Below are 11961 nucleotides of genomic sequence, written 5' to 3'. Positions count from 1 at the left end.
GCACGACCATGTGACATTCTGAGTGGCTGTAGCACCAGGAATCTGAGCTCTAATATGGGGCTGGCAGTAGGGTGGCCAATTAGCCAATATTTTACTAAAACAGCCGGTGTTTTTTGAGGTTCAGGTCAAAGTTGAAAGATTAATTAAAGACACTATCATGGTAAAACTTCTAAATGTATTGGAAAATAATTATAAACAAATTATCCTTTTTAAATCTGTCCTAGCAGCTTTAGTTCCCGACTTATGCTGTATAATTTATTTATGCTAATGAGCATGACCGGTATTTTTTTTTTTTTTACAGAAAAGGTGGCAACCCTACCCTCACCGCACCCTGTGTTGCAAGAAGACACTTTCAGTTTCATTTCCTGCTGCTGGATACAAGCATGGCATCTGCTGACCTGAGAGAGGAGCTAACCTGCCCCATCTGCCTGAGCCTTTATTCAGATCCTGTAACTTTAAAATGTGGCCATAACTTCTGCCTGGGCTGTATTAAGGGAGTGCTGTGTACCCAGGATGGGTCTGGGGTTTATACCTGTCCTGATTGCAGAAAACGATTTACTTACAGACCTACACTGCAGAGAAACCTGAAATTAAGTAACATTGTACGATATTTCATTCCTATTCCTCAAGGGACACATTCTGGGGTCTTCTGCACTTACTGCATTCACTCTCCTGTACCTGCTGCTAAATCATGCCTGCTGTGTGAGGCTTCTCTGTGTGATACCCACCTGATGGTACACAGCAAGTCTGAGGAACACGTCTTAACTGCACCCACAACTTCCTGGGGTAACAGAAAATGCTCCACCCACAAGGAGATTCTGAAATATTACTGCACTTAGGATGCTGCCTGTATCTGTGTGTCCTGCTCCCTGGTCGGAGAGCACAGGGGACACCAGGTGGAGCTACTGAATGAGGCTTCAGAGAAAGAGAAAAAGAAACTGAGAAATGTTCTGCAGAAACTGACCACAAAGAGAGAGAAGACTGAGAAAAGAGTCCAGAGTCTGCAGGAGCAGAGGAGAGGGGTGCAAGAGAAAGCAGCTGGTGTAACAGAGCGACTCACTACCCTGATTTGGAACCTCAGGAAACAGCTGGAAGACCTAGAGAAGCGAGTCCTGAGTGACATCACCCAGCAGCAGGAGCAGGTTTTACTCCCAATCTCTGATCTGATCCAGCAGCTGGAAAAAGAGAAGGACGAGCTGACCAGGAAGATGAGTCACATTGAGGAGCTGTGCAACATGACTGACCCATTAACTGTCCTACAAGAAAAGGAATCACACAGAGATGACTTTTGTGGTGCTGAGAAGGGAGATAATGAGGTCACACAGAGAGATGATAAACAGGTCCCTGCTGGGGGGGATTTAGATGAGGATCTGAGCTCAGTGACCTTATACAGAGGTTTAGCTGATATTGTGACTGATGTAAAGAAAGAGATCTATGTGCAGGTGGCATCAGACATATTAATGGATATAAACACAGCTCATAATAATGTTATTGTATCAGGTGACCTGAAAACTGCATCCTGGTCAGGTATAAGTCAGAAGCGACCAAAAACACAAGAGAGATTCATACATTCTCCTCAGGTATTAAGCACCAGGAGCTTTTCCTCAGGACGACATTACTGGGAAGTGCAGATGAGTGAATCAAGGTACTGGTGTGTAGGGAGAGAATAATAAGTCCTGGGGTTTGTGTAGTTATAATAAAAAACTTACAGTGTTACATAACAATATAAACACCTCATTACGCCCCCTTCTATCATGTGACACAGTAGGAATACTGCTGGACTATGAGGCGGGGCGTCTGACCTTTTATGAGCTGTGTGACCCGATCAGACACTTACACACCGTCACTGTCACCTTCACTGAGCCTCTTCATGCTGCATTCTGGGTAGATGTAGACACCTGCGTGAGAATCCTGCACTAAATATACTTACTATAATAATAATGTTGCTGCTACCTGGCAGTCGCTTACTTCTGCATTTGGCAGTGAACAAAACTGTCAAATGTACATCTCTAGTTTGTGTTTAGTACATATTTTGTCTAAATTGGATTTGAAATAAAACAAAATTGTGCATGGATTTTTTATTATAATAATAATCAGATATCTGTGTGTGTGGAGTGAGATATACAGAGATTGTGTGTGTGTATAATATACACATTTTTCTGTCTTTACATAATATATAGTGATTCAATATCTGACCCATACAGCCACCTTATTAGTGTTTTCAGTAGTGAGGTGGTTCTATGTTGTAGCTATATTCTTTTGTCATTTACAACAAAGCTAATATTAGAAAGGGGACCACTTATCTAGTGCTGTATCTTGTTCTGATGATGCAGTCACTTTTGGGTCCTCTGATAACTTGCTGTCACTTCTCTGTGTCCCCTGATGACTTGCTGTCTCTTCTCTGTGTGTCCTGATGACATTTCCCTCCCTCCTGTGCATTAACTAGATAGGGCACTGCCAGGGGTAAGGTTTTACCAGGGGATTGGGGGCTGGTGCAGTTAGGTTTATCAGCATTGGAGGGGTCTGGCGTGGAGCTGATAATTGTGCGTCACTAACAGTTTAGGACTTGACTGCTATCACTGGAATAAAGATTAATAACAATAGGGGCCAGTACACATAGGGTTAAAAGACCAGGTGAGTGCAGAAAGTAACAGGTTACACAAACTGTGAGTGTAAAACAAGTTGGGGATCAGAGGATTCTCCTGCTGTAAAGAAGACACAGGTACCTATATAACACATGTGCCTGAGGTAAGTGGCATCACTGTGCCAGGTGTGTACATAACCAGCCCTCTTCAGCATCCTGTGATGTAACATACATGTGACATCTAATATAGAGATGACTGATCATGGTTATCTAATATAAAAATAATTACATTTGTTATACCTAATACACAGTTACCATCTCATGGATATACTGTGTATATAATAGTTTATTGTCATACCTTATAGAGAGGGAACTTCGTATGGCTATTTTTAATACTGAACTAACAGTTACAGAAATAACAACATATGGTTATATCTAATATAGAAGTACAGGTTTGCGGTTATATCTAATACAAAAGTGTTAGTGCTGTATGGAGGTAACAGCTTATGAAGGTGTCTTATAGAGAGGATACATTCTATGATTATACCTAATACAGATTTAACAACTGTTGACTACATTTATTACAGAGGTAACAATTTGTGGGTATCTAATAGATATGTCTGTCCGTACAGTATGTGTGTGTGTGTATACTTTATTTACAAAGCACCAACAAATTCTGCAGCACTGGCCATGGATACAATTGGTACAATTATAAAATGCATGTAAGTGACAAGACAAGAGGTGACGGTAGAAGATATAAAGAGCAGGTGATTGTTGGATCTTAGGGGGTGAGCTGGAATAAATCTGTTGATTAGTGAGGACAGGTAGTGAGGAGCGGCATTAATAAGGGCTTGTAAGTCAGGGTGAGAATTTTAAATATAATTCTACTGTGAATGGGGAACCAGTGAAGGGACTTACAGAGAGGTGCAGTAGATACAGAGTGGTAAGAAAGGGGGATTAGCCTGGCAGAGGCATTTAGTATTGAAAGGGGGAAGAGAGGAAGACCAGTGAGTAGGTTATTGTAGTATTCAAAGAACACAAAAAACAAGTGTGATAGTGCAGAAAAAGGATATGTACAAATGGTTTTTGTACAAAAAGTCCCAAAGGTGGCAACTGCTGTGGATGTTTCCAGACAAAACCTCAGGAAGAAGGAGGAAAAAAACACATAGTGAAATCCTGTGGATATTTAATAGCTTATAATTAAAGCAGAGAGGTACTCACATATTTTTAGAGTTTCAAAATTGAGCTCTAGATTTCCAGGCACAGGAAGACTCCAAGTAGGAGACGAAGGCAAATATAGAAGTCCCAAATGGGTTGAAACTCCGAATGGAAAGACTCAGAAGTAGATTTAAAATTCATTTATAAAAACAAATGAGGTCACAAGGCAATTTATAAGAAACTGTCCAAAGCAAACAAAGACCGTGTTTTCACAATATCTTATGAATACAGTTTTTCGGTTCAGTATGGCAAAAGACTCCGCCTATTGTGTGACATCACTACGCTCTGATGTATGTTTCGCCAATCATAACTTGGCTTTTTCGAGAATGTCCTTGACTGCTGCTTGGGTTCGTTTTTAGTTGAAGTCCACTTCTGATTGGTTTACAAATTTCCTTTCCATATATACTATTTGTCTTAAAATGTTTATTGGTTGATTGGACATTATGGAAAATGTACTTATCATACAATGCATTAAACAGTTAATAACATTATAAAAAGATATTATAACAATAATACCAATATATGCAACTGATAAAAATTGAAATCAATATGAATAAAATTATATATATATATATATATATATATATATATATATATATATATATATATATATATATATATATATATATATATAAAAACAGCATGGGAATCGAACCTGGGTTTTCAAAAACTATGCATAAAGGTAAATACATGTATTAGCCCACTGCGCTATTTTTAAACACTGTAACCCTGTTTGCCATGTCTGCTGGCAGCCATTTTACTCACCTCTCTTGCTGACTCTGGTGCATACTGTGTGATGCTGCTCATTTCCTGCACTTCCTTTTATGGCCAGACTGGTGTAAATCATCTGTGTGAGACTGTGAGGAATGAATATGAAACCTAGTTATATCTACTCCCCTCAGTCTCACACCAAACCTCGGGAACCTTGTTGTTATAGGTTCCCTGTTATGCTCATAGACTGAGGGTGACCAGATTAGGTCAAATGAACAACAACTAAAATTAGTTGTAAGAGATAAAGCACTTTCCCTGTTTTATAGGTTGTTTCACTGAGTGTGCAACAGCTCTCAAATAATATAATGACAAAATTGAAATATCTGGAAATGAGGTATGAAGGCTTAATGTCAACAAGATAAGAGTTGTGCTACTAGTAAGTTCATTACAACATAAGGTAAAGTTCCTGTTGAAGTTAGAGTTGCTGTAAAGAGTTTAACTCTCTTTTTGAAAGATTAATATAGCTCCCACAGAGTTGTTTATACTTAAAGCGATGTCTTAGTCTTATGTCAAAAGCAGATAGGCATATAAGCGACAAACAATTATTTAGCAGCACATTGAACAGAGATATCACACAAGTCCTCCGTCGCAGTTTACAGTCTTTGTATGGAATCCTTAAACTGTCATGAAAAACATTGCAATGAGGAAGGTTTTACAGTACCGTAATTGTGGAGTCCTCTACTGATCAACTTGCCACTGTACTGTGAGAGGAGCCGTTAAGCTCCGGTGCTTTTTGAGAATCCGGCTGCAGATAAGGTTGTTACCGTGCTGAGTCTGAAGCTGAGAGACACTGGGCCTACAGCATGTCGTGACTTCAGACGCTGTGTAGTGAGAAACACTCTGTATTGACAGCTTGTCTTGTGTTCCGCTGGAAAGTGCAATCTGTGAATTAAGAATGAGAACAGGAGCAGAAGTAGTAAGTAATGCTAGTTAGCGGATGTGTAGCTCAGTTCATAAAGGACATGCAAACTATCCCCAAATGTTCAAATTACCTAGCACTGTTGTAATAGGGAGAGGTGCATAAATAGGGATACCGGTCATGTGGTAACATGATTTAAAGAAACAGTAACTGGTATATGACAGAACACCCCCCCTTAACGAGCCGCTCTGCAGATCAGGGTCTGGGACAATCCGGGAATTGATGGTGAAATAGGGATACCAACTTTGGAGCTGATAGATTCATGGAGGGTTCCCAGGAATCCTCCTCATGTGTGTAGCCCTTCCAGTGAACTAGATACTGAAGAGAATGCTTATAAAATATGGAATCTAGAATTGACTCGATCTCATATGAGACATCATCCTGAAAAGGAATTAAATCCAGACAGGTCTGAGTGTCAGGTCTGACAGGTATGTAAGGCTTCAGGAGAGAGACATGAAAGGTGGGGTGTATCTTGAAGGAGGATGGAAGTTGCAAAGTAACAGCATTAGGGTTAACGATCTTGATGATCTTGTAGGGTCCAATAAACAAGGAGCCAAGCTTTTTACTGGGGATATGAAGTTTTAGATGTCTGGAGAAAAGCCACACCAAATCTCCCAATTTGTAATCAGGGGGTTTTGATCTTCTGAAATCGTAATAGTATTTTTGTTTCAATTGTGCTTGTTGTAAAATTTGTTTGAGTAAAGTAAATCTTTCAGCAATTGTGTTCACGGTGTCATTCACCATAGGAGAGGAACTTTCATCTCTTTGCAATAGATGGTAGGATGGGTGAAAACCATAATTGATATAAAAAGGTGTTAAATTAGTAGATGTATTGATAGTGTTATTATAGGAGAATTCGGCAGTAGGTAGGAGAGCAGACCAGTTGTCTTGTTGAAAGGAACAGTAACAACGTAAATACTGCTCCAAGGTTTGGTTAGTCCTTTCAGTTTGCCCGTTAGTCTGTGGATGATAGGCTGAGCTCAAACGTCGATCAATGTGTAAACTGGAACAAAATTGAGACCAAAATCTGGAGGTAAACTGCGTACCCCTGTCTGTGGTTATGGAATTAGGTAAACCATGCAGTCGAACTATATGTTTGATGAATAATTCTGCAGTTTCAGAAGCAGTTGGCAAAGTATGTACAGGAATAAAGTGTGCCATTTTCGAGAAAAGGTCCACTACTACAAGAATAGTGGTGTTATTAGATGAAGAAGGTAAGTCGACGATGAAGTCCATCGCGATGTCTTGCCAGGGTCTATCTGCGACCGGGAGAGAGAGAAGTAATCTGTATGGATGAATTATTTGAGGTTTGCATTTAGTGCATATGGAACAACCTTGTATATATTGTTTAACAGACTGATTCATGTGTGGCCACCAGAAATCTCTTTGAATTAGATGGAGAGTCTTTTGGAACCCAGGATGACCTGAGATAGGGTTGTCATGTGCCATAGCTTGTATCTTTGCTCTGAGAGAATCTGGAACATACAGTGCACGACCATGATAGAGGAGACCATCAGAATCTTTATGGAGCCTGGGATCGTTGACCAATGGATCTGCCCGTTATTGATTCTTAAGAAAAGTTGTTTTGTCCACTATTAGACCAATACATTTCTCTGATGGTATGATGGACTCTGGAACAGATGTTTCACTTAATGGTGTTGGATACCTAGAAAGAGCATCTGCCTTAGTATTTCTTACTCCTGGTCTATAAGTGATTAGAAAATCAAAGCTAGTGAAAAATAAGCTCCATCTTACTTATCTGGAAGATAGATTCTTATTGGTTTTGAGATATTGCAAATTGCGGTGATCTGTGTAAATGATACTAGGAAACATTGCCCCCTCTAGTAAATGTCTCCAAAATTCCAGAGCAGCCTTGATGGCTAATAATTTTTTTTCCCCAATTGGGTAATTAGTCTCAGCTGAATTCATAACCCTGGAATAATAAGAGACAGGGTGAAGGATGTTGGTAGAGGGATTCCTTTGAGATAGGATGGCTCCTATATCGAACTCAGAAGCATCAACTTCTAGAGTATATTGTTTTGACGGATCCGGGAATTGTAGGATAGGCACAGAGATGAATCTTTGTTTGAGAGTGTTGAAGGAAATATCAGCCTGTGGTGTCCAATGGAATTTGTAGTTCATTCAAGTGAGAATAGTGAGAGGTTTAGCAATGGCTAAAAATCCCTTGATGAACTTTCTATAAAAATTTGAAAATCCCAGAAATCTCTGAAGCTCTTTCTTGGAGTTAGGAATAGGCCAATTAGTTATGGCTTCCACTTTGTTGTTCTCCATGGAAATTCCATTTGGGGATATATGATATCCAAGGAAGGAAATGGAGTCAGAATTGAAGATACATTTTTCAAGCTTGGCATATAAATGATTCTGCCTTAAACGAGATAGAACAGTTCTAACGTGTTTTATATGGTCTTCTTTAGAATCCGAATATATGAGAATGTCGTCTAAGTAAATGACGATATATGTGTCGAGTAGGTCTCTGAATACATCATTAATGAAGAACTGAAAAGTGTCTGGTGCATTGCACAGTCCAAATGGCATGACGCAATACTCTTACAACAGATTGGACAGATAATGGCACAGTGTCAAAAGTTGATATAGGATATTTAAGAGGTATGAGTAAAACCTCGGTGCTGCCCCTTTAAATAATATAGCAAAACAGGATTGGGGAAGATGAAGGACTGAGAGGGGAGTACTAGCACTCTAACTCCTATAATTGTGAAATGCTGTATCCAAACAGCAAAAGTTAAGTTATAATGAAGGTATTTAAAATTAACAAGCTTTATTAATACTATTAAAATAAATAGGGTTGCTAGGCTCTTCTTGTGGTTCTGGGGGAGGAGACTGAATGCAGGACAGGCTCTGAGCAAGCTCTCTCTGTTACTCCCGTGTGAATAATTGGCGGTAACTCGCGCCGAAACCCTTGTCCTGGGTGACTATCCGAAAAAGTACAGGATACCGGTTTCACATTGGTGCAACGAACCGCACCATATTGCTAATACCCTTATACCCCTTTTATTTCTTTCTACTTTTTCTGAAACTGGGTTTTTTTTTAAATTTTTTTTTTTTTTCTCCCTCCCTTCCTTCCTGAGGGGAAACAAAGGTTGTACGGAGACGCTAATATTGGAGGCTGCACTTTTGGATATGACAAGCGCTGGAGTGTAGCGCATAATCACTTGGATATAATTACCAGGCTCCGCACTAAGTCACCTACACCTATTGGGATCGCCCAGTCCTTAAAAAGCACCTACCTGGTTTCCCAGGCTGAGACAGCATCGCTGGAGCTTGGTTGCGAATCCTCACCCCTCCCACTGGTGCTGCGTGAGGGGGCAGAGGAGACGATACTCCTGGGTGCTGACGCTGAAGAGAAGTAAAGGTGTTCGGCTTGCTCCCTACCCCTCCCACTGGTGCTGCATGAGTGGGTAGAGGGGATATTGGCAGTGGAGACGGACCTCTTTGGGCCGGGATGAGCGCTGGGGTCAAGGTATAATTGCTGTAATGTGGCTGCCATGCTTAAGTCAAGTATAACTTCGGGGATTATCTGTCCCCCAAAGGAATCATCTGGCCTCCCCAGCTGAGACAGTGTTGCGTGAGCCTGGTTGCTGGTCCTCACCCCTCCCACCGATGTTGCGTGAGGGAGTAGAGGAGACAATATCCTAAGATGCTGATCCCATAAAGGTAGAAAGATCATTGATTTGGGGAAAAAAAGAAGAGAAAAAAGCAACTTCCACATCACAAATTGGTATACACCGAGGCTGTGACTGGAACTGCCATGTATATCATAGGCATTCTGGGTAAGAAAATGAAAAATAAAGAAAACGGGCAAGGCAGAGCAGGAATGTGAAGCCCGAATCCTGGACATAACCATTGCACAGATCTGCGAGGTTAAAGGTACATTCTAAGGGCTCAGAGTACTGGAAAAAGTCCTTCGTAGAGAAAGCCAAATTAAATATAACCACTCAACTAGAGGAATTAAGCCCAAAACCTTTCACAGCATTTCTATAACATAAGAGTAAGAACACATAGGTTAACTCCAAGGAAAGGGACACTTTGAGGATAATTTTTCTTCAAGGAAAAAGTGGCAAGAGAAAGGGGGAAAAGAAAAGGGGAATAAGAGAAAAGGAACTGCATGCGCTGTGCTAACTGCTTGTGCTAATAATCCCCTGAAATAACATTGCCTCTCTGCTTGCTCCTCTGTTCATTTTTTGACTTTCTTTTGGGCATTTTTGTTAACTTCTCTGTTGCAAGGAGAAAGGAGAGGGAACTATAAAAATATCCCCGAAGCTCACTAACTTATAGGCTGCTTGTTATGTAAAGTCTTTTAAGCATAAGGTTAACTGGTCTTAGGAAATCTAAGAGATAAAGTTCTGCTAAATGATAATCTAATTTGTGTAAAACAGAAAACAGTGGTAAATTGTTTGTTGATGACTTTTTATGTAAAAACTCCATTTAAAGTATAAGATTGATTGGTTCTAGGGGAATCAATATACATTGTATCCTAATGTTATGGTGAATAAGAAACACTGTGTTATGTTGTGCATTTGTAACTAACTTCGCCTAAACGTATAATAATCTAACGCCTAGATTTAGAGTTCTGCGTTAGCCGTCAAAACCAGCGTTAGGGGGTCCTAACACTGGTTTTGGCCGCCCGCTGGTATTTAGAGTCTTGTAGGTAAGGGTCTAACGCTCACTTTCCAGCCGTGACTTTTCCATACCGCAGATCCCCTTACGTCAATTGCGTATCCTATCTTTTCAATGGGATCTTTCTAACTCTGGTATTTAGAGTCTTGGCTGAAGTGAGCGTTAGAAATCTAACGACAAAACTCCAGCCGCAGAAAAAAGTCAGGAGTTAAGAGCTTTCTGGGCTAACGCCGGTTCATAAAGCTCTTAACTACTGTGCTCTAAAGTACACTAACACCCATAAACTACCTATGTACCCCTAAACCAAGGTCCCCCCACATCGCCGCCACTCTAATAAAATTTTTTAACTCCAATCTGCCGACCGCACACCACCGCCACATACATTATCCCTATGTACCCATAATCTGCTGCCCCTAACATCGCCGACACCTACATAATATTTATTAACCCCTAATCAGCCCCCCCCCAACGTCGCCGCTACCTACCTACACTTATTAACCCCTAATCTGCCGACCGGACCTCGCCGCTATTATAATAAATGTATTAACCCCTAAACTGCCGCACTCCCGCCTCAAAAACCCTATAATAAATTTTATTAACCCCTAATCTGCCCTGCCTAACATCGCCGACACCTAACTTCAAGTATTAACCCCTAATCTGCCGACTGGACCTCGCCGCTACTCTAATAAAGTTATTAACCCTTAAAGCTAAGTCTAACCCTAACCCTAACACCCCCCTAAGTTAAATATAATTTTTATCTAACGAAATAAATTAACTCTTATTAAATAAATTAATCCTATTTAAAGCTAAATATTTACCTGTAAAATAAATCCTAATATAGCTACAATATAACTAATAATTATATTGTAGCTATTTTAGGATTTATATTTATTTTACAGGCAACTTTGTATTTATTTTAACTAGGTACAATAGCTATTAAATAGTTAATAACTATTTGATAGCTACCTAGTTAAAATAATTACAAAATTACCTGTAAAATAAATCCTAACCTAAGTTACAATTAAACCTAACACTACACTATCAATAAATTAATTAACTAAACTACCTACAATTATCTACAATTAAATCAACTAAACTAAATTACAAAAAAAAACCCACTAAATTACAAAAAATAAAAAAATATTACATGAATTTTAAACTAATTACACCTACTCTAAGCCCCCTAAAAAAATAACAAAGCCCCCCAAAATAAAAAAATGCCCTACCCTATTCTAAAATAAAAAGTTAACAGCTCTTTCACCTTACCAGACCTTAAAAGGGCCTATTGCGGGGCATGCCCCAAAGAAAACAGCTCTTTTGCCTGTAAAAAAAACATACAATACCCCCCCCAACATTACAACCCACCACCCACATACCCCTAATCTAACCCACCCAAACCCCCCTTAAAAAACCTAACACTAAGCCCCTGAAGATCTTCCTACCTTGTCTTCACCATGCTGGGTATCACCGATCTGTCCAGAAGAGGGTCCAAAGTCTTCATCCTATCCGGGCAGAAGAGCTCCTCCAGAGGGTCCAAAGTCTTCATCCTATCCGGGTAGAAGAGGACATCCGGACCGGCAGACATCTTCATCCATGCAGCATCTTCTATCTTCTTCCATCCGGCGAGGAGCAGGTCCATCTTGAAGCAGCCGGCGCGGATCCATCCTCTTCTAATGACGGCTGTTCCGTTCAGCCAATAGAATGCGAGCTCAATCTGATTGGCTGATTGGATCAGCCAATCCGATTGAACTTGAATCTGATTGGCTGATTCAATCAACCAATCAAATTTTTCCTACCTTAATTCTGATTGGCT

General features: G+C 40.1%; 1 pseudogene; it reads left to right on the top strand.

The window, feature by feature from the left end:
* The first annotated feature begins 378 nt into the window (after positions 1-378).
* LOC128636139 (E3 ubiquitin/ISG15 ligase TRIM25-like) lies at positions 379-1976 on the top strand (annotated as a pseudogene).
* The last annotated feature ends 9985 nt before the right edge of the window (positions 1977-11961 follow it).

Source organism: Bombina bombina, chromosome 7 (assembly GCF_027579735.1).
Source record: "Bombina bombina isolate aBomBom1 chromosome 7, aBomBom1.pri, whole genome shotgun sequence".
Lineage (NCBI taxonomy): Eukaryota > Metazoa > Chordata > Amphibia > Anura > Bombinatoridae > Bombina > Bombina bombina.
This window is presented reverse-complemented; position numbering and strand designations above follow the sequence as displayed.